Source organism: Natator depressus, chromosome 2 (genome assembly GCF_965152275.1).
Source record: "Natator depressus isolate rNatDep1 chromosome 2, rNatDep2.hap1, whole genome shotgun sequence".
NCBI classification, from domain to species: Eukaryota; Metazoa; Chordata; order Testudines; family Cheloniidae; genus Natator; species Natator depressus.
In genome coordinates this window covers 182,095,362-182,104,605 of record NC_134235.1, presented here as the reverse complement: position 1 = coordinate 182,104,605, position 9,244 = coordinate 182,095,362, and the positions used below count along the sequence as shown (strand labels likewise).

General features: G+C 41.2%; 1 pseudogene; it reads right to left on the bottom strand.

Annotated features, from left to right (window-relative positions):
* Positions 1-5,996: 5,996 nt before the first annotated feature.
* Positions 5,997-6,698, bottom strand: LOC141981638 (C-C chemokine receptor type 8-like; annotated as a pseudogene).
* Between the last annotated feature and the right edge of the window lie 2,546 nt (positions 6,699-9,244).

Here is a 9,244-nt window from a genome sequence, read left to right as displayed (position 1 = left end):
GAAGAAAGGATGGTATGGTTAGAGTCACCACAACTGCCCAGTTTAAGAAAGCTCCCAATATGTGCCTGATACTTCCAGCAAAATCAGGGAAGACTAAACTTAGCATTCCTGATATTAGCAAGGCAAAAAAAACCCCAAATGTTAAAAAATAATACACGTTCAGGTTTTCTTTATATAAATAAGCAACTGTAACAACAACAAAATGGAACAACCTTAGTATTTTAAATTTCCTTTAGTGGTCACCCTTAATTACTGTGTATGTTGGGCCAGATCCTCAGAGCTACACCAGTTTACAAGAGCTGAAGATTGGGTCCATTAAATACATCTAAAGTAATAAAGTTAATAGAGACCGTATATTTTACATGCACATGTGATACTATTGCTGAGTTGACGCAAGTGGCTTTCAATTTTCATTAACAATAAATAACATCAATTTCACTGTACACACACAAATCAATGAAAAAATATTTCCATTGATGATGATCAAAATTTAGAGGTAGGCAAAGTAAGAAAAATGCTCCTTGAGAAGTCAGAAATTCAGTGATTTAGACTTTTGAATTTGGCTTGTTACAAATGGACTAGCGAATAGTAAAAACAGGTCTGATTTGTTGATCTAAGGATATTTACTATATGATGTTGACAATTTGTGTTTTTAACTGTATATAAAGTTTAACTTTTTGAATTTCAACCTCTGTTTTCATTAAATAATTGTCTGATCGCTCCCCATAATTTCACACCACTGTGAAAATTTAAATTGATAAAATCTTTTAAAAATAAACATTTGATATTAGCCATTGAAATGATAAAAAAAATAAAAATTGAATTCTGGCAAGGCTAGCAATAAGATACTAAGAAAAAGGTCAGCAAAATAAAAATCAACAAAATAATGTACATGACTGAAAACAAGCTGATTAAAATCATAGGATGCAGGATGGGAGTGGAATACATGGGGGTGGGGGATGCACAGCCAAGGGCTGGGGTGAGTTGATTTTCACACAGACTCGCTAGAGAAGTAGTTGACATTAGGTCAGAGCCCAGTACTTTTCACTGTGGAGGCTTATGTTCAGTTAGGTGACAAGTGGGCTTCTGCCCACTTGTCACCTTTCTGTGGTTAAAAACCTACAGCTAGAAGGGCTCAGTGAAGTCTGCAGAGTTCACCTCAGATAGGGTGACCAGATGACAAGAACAAAATATCGGGACACATGGGGGGGCAGCCACAGGCTTACCCCCACACCAGGGTCGGCTCTAGGTTTTTTGCCGCCCCAAGTGGGGGGGGGGGGGGGGCGGAGTGCCGCCGAAGCAAAATATTGGGACAAATGGCGTCCCGACTGGCGGGACAAACAATTAAATATTGGGACAGTCCTGATTTTATCGGGACATCTAGTCACCCTAACCTCAGAGTTTCTGTTTAATACTCCCTTAAGGAGGAAGGGATTAGATGAGTCTCAGGCAGAAGAAACAGCTTCTAACCCAGGCATGGGCGAACTTTTTGGCCCAAGGGCCACATCTGGGGATGGAAATTGTATGGCGGACCATGAATGCTCACAAAATTAGGGGTTTGGATGAGTGTGGGGGGGGTGAGGGCTCCGGCTGGGGGTGGGGCTGGGGAGGGTGCTCTGAGCTGAGAAAGGGGTTCGGAGGGCGGAAGGAGGATCAGGGCTGGGGCAGGGGGTCGGGGCACAGGAGGGGGGGAAGGGGTGCAGGCTCTGGGTGGCGCTTACCTCAAGCGGCTCACAGAAACAGTGGCATGTCCCCCTCTGCCTCCTACGTGGAGGCTCAGCCAGGTGGCTCTGCACGCTGCCCTGTCCACAGGCACTGCCCCTGCACGCACGGAGCGGGTCAAGCCCCAGACCCTGCTCCCCGGCTGGAGCTCAAGGGCCGGAATAAAACATCTGAAGGGCTGGATGTGGCCCCCAAGCCGTAGTTTGCACACCCCTGTTCTAGCCCCTCACCAATCCAAAGGGAAAGGAACCTTTAAACCTGTGGAGCGGCCTCGCTGTGGTGTTGTTGAGTTTTGCCAACTCGCTAGACAGGAAGGAGCCACACTGTCATTGGCTGCTCCTTCCATGCAGTTCCCCCTCCCCCAGATGGGAGTGCAGAACAGGTGCTTTGCCTCAAGTAGAGCTTTTGCTTCTTGTTCATTTGTAGATGCAGATTTAGACAAGACACAAATGCTCCAGGACCCAAAGATGCATGGTCTTCCTTAGGGCTCAGCCTACATTCCTTCCCCCACCCCCACTCAGCCCTGTAACAGATTCTGTGTGTAGTAGCATCACTCACCAGTGAAGGTTTGGATAATGTTTTTATTTATTTTTTGATTAAAGTTTTATTTTTCAGATCAATAACAACCTGATGCACGAAACTTTTAGTATCCATGGATGCCCTGTGAAAGAGACAATAGTCGTGGAATCAACTCTGACCAAAGCCGTGTACCTTGCACCTTAACTGGTTGATCAGTGGAAGACTCACTGCCTTTTGAATTGCTCAAAATACAGACAGTGAATAAAAATAAAATAAATACAGATAATAAAGTTTAAATAGTCATCTTTTTCCAAATTATAGCAAAATTCTTTAGGATGTTCCTTTTAACTAACTAGCTTTATTACTGCATTTTAACAGCTATTTTCAACAACGGCATTTTTTTTTCAACTAATAGTCCCATTTTTAGAGAGCACTTTTTTACAGGATCTTTAAAAAACCCAGTTTAGGATCTTATATTTGTCTTCATTTATAAATAAAGTCAACCAGTACAAACAGTTTTATGTTGAGAGATCACTGGCTCCTTTTCCAGTTCTGCAGAGGGCATTTTCTCATTCCCTGTACGACTACTTAAAACTCCACCATAAAATCTTAAATGATAAGTTTATGGAGGAGATGGTCTGATGGGATAACATGGTTTTGGTAATTAAATATTCATGGTAAATAGGCCCAATGGCCTGTGATGGGATATTAGATGGGGTGGGATCCGAGTTACCCAGGAAAGAATTTTCTGTAGTATCTGGCTGATGAATCTTGCCCATATGCTCAGGGTTTAGCTAATCGCCATATTCGGGGTCGGGGAGGAATTTTCCTCCAGGGCAGATTGGAAGAGGCCCTGGAGGTTTTTCGCCTTCCTCTGTAGCATGGGGCATGGGTCACTTGCTGGAGGATTCTCTGCTCCTTGAAGTCTTTAAACCACGATTTGAGGACTTCAATAGCTCAGATATAGGTGTGAGGTTTTTTGCAGGAGTGGTGGGTGAAATTATGTGGCCTGCGTTGTGCAGGAGGTCAGACTAGATGATCATAATGGTCCCTTCTGACCTAAATGTCTATGAATCTACCCTAACATCCAACAAATCTTTTACAACAGCTTAGTCCTAAGTATTATCCTGGGGAGTCTGTTCTAGCAGCCGTGCGACAGAGTTGTTTGAATGTTACCAATAACGTGTCCAGTAATTTCAAGTGTGTGGTGATGCTCGTCATGTATCTGAAGAGAATAATGGTCCCAACCACTCTATTTCCAAGGCAAAATAAGCCTGCTCTTCAAGTCCATGGGAGTCTTTCCATTGGTTTCGGTGGATTTTGGATGAAGTGCTAAAAGGGGGGTGCTGTTCATAACATTGGAAGGGAGGGGGAAGATTCTTCCTATGTTGCATAGAATTTACTGTATTGGCTCAGATCCGGTACCCGCTTATTCTACAGATTATTTGTTAATATGCATTGCTTTATCTTTACCCAGTTTAAATTTAATCTGTTCCCACGGCACCCAGGCCCACAACGTGTTTGGTTATCCTGAATTTTGCACTGTCAGTAAGTTTTATACCGTAATATATTAGTATTAAGAAGTTGAGATAATGATAAAGCTGTTATATAATGACATATTCTCATCATAAGGAAATGTGTTCAAATTTGGTCACAAACTATTTTAAAAAGAGGAGGCATAGCAGCAGTATGTTATCATATTGAACTTGACTTTTTAAACTTTATTATCTGTATTTATTTTATTTTTATTCTCCATTTGCATTTTGTGCAATTCACATAAAAATTGTGAAGGAAATAGATAACCTGATGCTGAAGAAAACACCCAAATTTTAAAATGTTTGCGTCTCTCCCCGAGGCTGTCCATTCCAATGATCTTATATGTATATGGTTTCCTGTTTGCGTCCCTTCTCTGTTTTCCTCTGTCACAAGGGAAGAAATGCAAGCATATTTTAAAATTAAAAATATGGCTTCTAATTTTGAATTATTAAACCAAATTAATTCTTGTGTAGCACTGGGGAGAGGGGGGGTTATTTTGGAGAGAAATTTGATCCATGTTTTGTTTTCTCTGCAAGGTATCGCTGATTTTAGTAAACCAAAGAGCCACCAATATATGTTCGACCAACCTGAGGAGCCTGGTACCTTGTGATCTGTGGGGCTTGAGGAGCAAAAAATGAGGAAAAAATAGAAAGGCATTAAAAGTACACAGTCTATTTTTTTTAATCAACTGGGAAAGGAAAGAGACTAGAAAGACAGTAGAGGAGATGACAGAGATGAACCAGAACAGAAACATAAATAAAGTGGCCCTACCTTTTTTAAAGATTTAGTACCACTGATATACAGTGTGTACTGAATGTTCAGTATTCCATTGAAATGCTGATTCTACCAGCCATAAGTTCCATCTTTAAGGCTTTAGAGCCTTAGGATATGTCCACCCCGCAATAGAAACTTGCGACTGGCCCACACTATCCAACTCGGGTTCGCAGAGCTAGGGCGACTGTTTTATTGCTCTGTAGACTTCCAGGCTCGGGCTGGAGCCTGGGCTCTAGGATCCTGCTGAGGGGGGCGGGGGAGAAGGGCCCCACAGCTTGGGCTCTAGCCCAAGCCCAGAAATCTAAACAGCCCCATAGCCTGAGCCTTGCAAGCCCTAGTCAGCTAGGATGAGCCAGCCATGGATTTTTTTCATTGCTGTGTAGACATACCCTTAGATATGCTCCTTCTTGTCATCTTATTTAGAGCAATTTCTTGGAAACCTTTACTTATATGAGTTGCCTCAATGATGTAAATTAAACTATTAACAAGTAAAAATTATTCCTAGGAGCAGGCATACTTGCATTACCCTAGCGTTTGTAGCAGGTATATAATATCAAATACACGTTTAAAAAGAGGGGCTATTTAACTCAACTGGAAAAAAGCAGATACTTCAGGACACTTTTTTCTTTTTTTTTTTTTTTTAAACCATCAATGACTACATACATTAGTGTTAAATACCGTGGCTTGGGGAACATCTGAAACTTCTGACTAACCAGGTGTACGGATTAATGGAAGTGTTATTCTGCGGTGCAGTGTCACTGATGCAGAAATAGAGGGAACAGAGGGAGTAATGCTGATGTTATCTTAATACGTTGTACTCTATTAAAAAGAGTAAAAAAAAACTTTGAGACCTGCTATACAAATACAAAACTGTTGATTAGTGCTTACAGGTGCAAAGAGGCAAATTGAGAATTTAAGTGTGTGATGAACTAACGTAAGAGCACAGGATGGACACACTGTAGATTAGGATAGTTAGGATTTTTGGAAAAAAGGAATTTGGATAACTGGAATTCTACTGTATTATAAAACCTAGATAATAAATTCAGTTGATAGTTACGTGTCTTATACATGTCCATACGTCCCTGAGGACTTCAGTGAGCTGTAGGATTAAAAATAATAATGTTAACAACAGCCTTCCTTTTAAGGAAGCATATTATACATATGAAGCTCAAATTAATAAATTTAAGGACACTGAAATTATAATATTGTCTTTTATACCAGTCACTACTTTTATACCAGTCACTACTATGATGACTGAGAATTTTAATTGAAAGCTAAGTCCTCCCAACTACAATGTGAAATAATCTATTTACTAAGCTGCCTGAAGTATTTTCTTTCAAAGTCACTGATACTATATCACATCAAATGCATCCCTGAATGGTTGTATTTGGCCCATTGTATTTTACAGGATAGGGTCAACAACAGAAGAATGTGAGGACTGGGGTGCGCATGGAAGAGGTGCTATAGTGACTCTAAAAGACATTGTAGTCTTTGCAAGTCAATAAGAATCATGTATGTATTTGGAATATTTCCTGAAGGTATTTCTTGAACTTTTCACCCACAAAAGCGTAGATCACTGGGTTCAGGCAGCAGTGGATGAAGGAGATGGTTTCAGTCACCTGCAGGGACAGGTCTAGGCTTTTGCTCATCTCGCAGTCATCTATGATGTGCAGGCTTCGCAAGGAAACCAGAAAAATCACAATGTTGAAGGGCGTCCAGAAGAGGAAAGACACAACTACAACAATGAAAACCAGCTTTAAGCTTGTTTCAGTTCATGCATCTCTGCAGGTTTCACAAGATGTGGGAGTAACAGATAATGAGAGTGCCAAAGGGGATCAGGAAGCCCAATATATTGACTTCAAAATTGATTAAAAGTTTCCAATAGTCCTATTATACTGGTAATAAGAAGCACATTTCATAATGCCATCTTCATTAAATTCTTGGATGAATAAAATATTTGGTACTGAAGCTAAAGTGGCCACTGACCAAACAGCGAGGCTTATAACAATGCTGAGCATAGTTGTTCGAACTTTCCAAGCATACACAGCATGGATGATGGCTAAATACCTGTCTATGCTCATGAGGGTTATGAAGAATATGCTGCTGTAGAAGCCAATGTAGTAAACTCCACGTATTATTTTACACATTGCGTTTCCAAAAGTCCATTGGCCTGAAGCATAATGAGCCAGGAAGGGCGGGGAGAAAACATAAAGCAGGCCAGAGACGGCGAGGTTCTGCAAATAGACATCACTCAGCTGGTCAGTTTCTTGCAAACTACCAGAACACAGATGACCAAGCTGTTTCCCACCGAGCGGAACATGAACACCACACAATAAAAGACTGGAAAAAATACTGATCCAAAGATCTCAATGTTCTCTGTGCTGCAGGTGGAGCCCCACTTGGAATAGTAATCATAAAAAGTAGACGACTTGTCTCAGTTGAATAATTCATCATGAGGTGACCTGTTCAAGAGCACAGAATTTAATACAACCCAACAATCCTATTGTTTAGTTAGTAATCTAAGCACAATTCTGCCCTGACACCTCACACAAGTCAACAGGATTGCACAGGCTGTAAAGGGATAGAATTTGGCCCCTGAGGACAGGCTAGCCTGTTCAGTTAAAAGAACATTTCGCCCTCAAGCCTCACACAACACCTGAACCAAATCAAAGCTTTTTTTGACGTTTGAAAATATTTGGGTAACTTTGGGGTTTCATTAGATTTATTTTTTGTGAGCATCTCCGCTTTCAGTTATTATTGTCAAAATCCCACGAGAAAGGTTGTTCCGCAGTGCTTAATTTGTGCCAAGGCTTGTCAGGGCTGAGCTTCGTCACTTCAGGGCTTGGCAGTTTGTAGCCTCAGCACTTCTGGGCTTCCTCTTTCAGTTATGAAAATAAAAAAATTGCTTGCACCCTAGCACCTAATTGCTTGAGCCTCAGCACCTCTTTCATTGCATATTAAGCACTGCTGTTCCCAAACCATTTCCATGAAAATGAAAAGAGGAAATACTGGGAAGCCAATGAGATAACTTCTCGCAGGGTTTCTTACTCAGTTTTACAAGTGATGCAGAGATGGCGACAGGCTAGCATTGGGGAGACACTGGATTTGTGACTTTCCTGGCTGGTGTGTCAGGGATGTGATGTGTTTCCATGAAAAGGGGAACACCAAGTAGTATTTTAGTGAGCAGAAGAATTTTGAGAGCCTGGTTACCTAGAAAATTGCAACGAGGCCTAAATCCTGTCGCCAGCGCTCAGCCTGAAAGAATGGTACTCATGGGGATTCCCATTCACTGTGCATCCTGTTGAGCGGGTTAAGGAACCAGACTGACTTCATGGTGCATAATTAAAGCACCAATAAAACTGAGGTAGTGAACATGCTGAGCACCCTATTGTTTATCATTTCCTTGTTTCTAAATGATATTCTAAACTATGCCCTCCCACTTTTTACCGGTTGTAAGGTGAGCAACAAGGGGCAGGAGGTGGAGAGGAACAAGCGAGGGATGTGGCCTCTGGGGAAGAGGTGGAAGAGCTCCACTTTTAGGGAGCTTCTGTCGCTCCTGAGTCTGGCTTACCTGTGTGTTAGTATAGTTGAAAGAGATATTAGAGTTATATCAATGTGCTTAGTGTTTCGACTTTATAGAACACTTGTAGGATGCTGCGTATATTAATCCTACTTACAATATCTTGTTGTGTATCTGAAGTTAATGACAATTCAAGATTGTTGAATAACAGGCTCAAAGATTGTCAATCAGAGATTAGCACAGCACTACACAGAATTCAGAAAGAATGGAAATATTACCACCCTTTGATGTGATGATGATTGATGATGAAGAGCTGGCTATGTGTCTCTCCTTCAGCGTAACTGGAGGGACTTGCAGTTTCATTCCCTAACTAAGTTCCAACACCACTGTTATTATATAAGTTTTTAAACAAAGAAATCTCTTTGTCAGAAGAAACATATGTTCTGATGTCATTTCTATACATGCTCAGTTTACCTGATTTATGTTATGTGTGAAGGCATAATTATTTACAGCTGAAAGGACTAACAATTCTATAAGATAATAATAGCTTTCAGTGGCTCTTTCTTCCCCCATAATCATTCTTCCCTATTGATTCCCCAATAGGAAACATCAGCTGTAACAATCATCCCCCATCATATTTCCCAGTTTTATATATGCTTATGTACTCATTATATATATGTGTAAGGGAATGGTTTCCAAGAACATCTGGAGTTCTATAGGTCAAAGAGATTATTAGATACAGTCTAATGCATAGAATTCCTGAAGAGTTATTTCTTGGTCAAGTACAGTGGCACAGGAGCCAGCAAACAGAGCTGTAAACAGGTGAGTTTGAGTGGGAGTTTGAAAGGGGAGTTTGCATTGTGGTGCTTGTTTGGGGTTTGTTTTTGCTGTGGGTGGTGGTGTTTTGGTGTGGTTTGTTTCCCAGATTAACAGGATTTAGGTGGGAAGGCTATGACAGATACAGAGGCAGCAGTGGGAGTGACTCATGTAGTGGAAGACACGATGAAGATGACTGGATGTGGAAGCTGCGGTATGTACATGATCCTGGAGGGGGTACCTGGTAAGAGTTTTGTCTGCATGTCTGAAATGCCATCTGATGGAGCTGATGGAGGAAAAGATCTGAGGTTTGGAGATGCAGGTGGAAAGTCTGGTTGAGTTTAGAAAGGGGTTCAA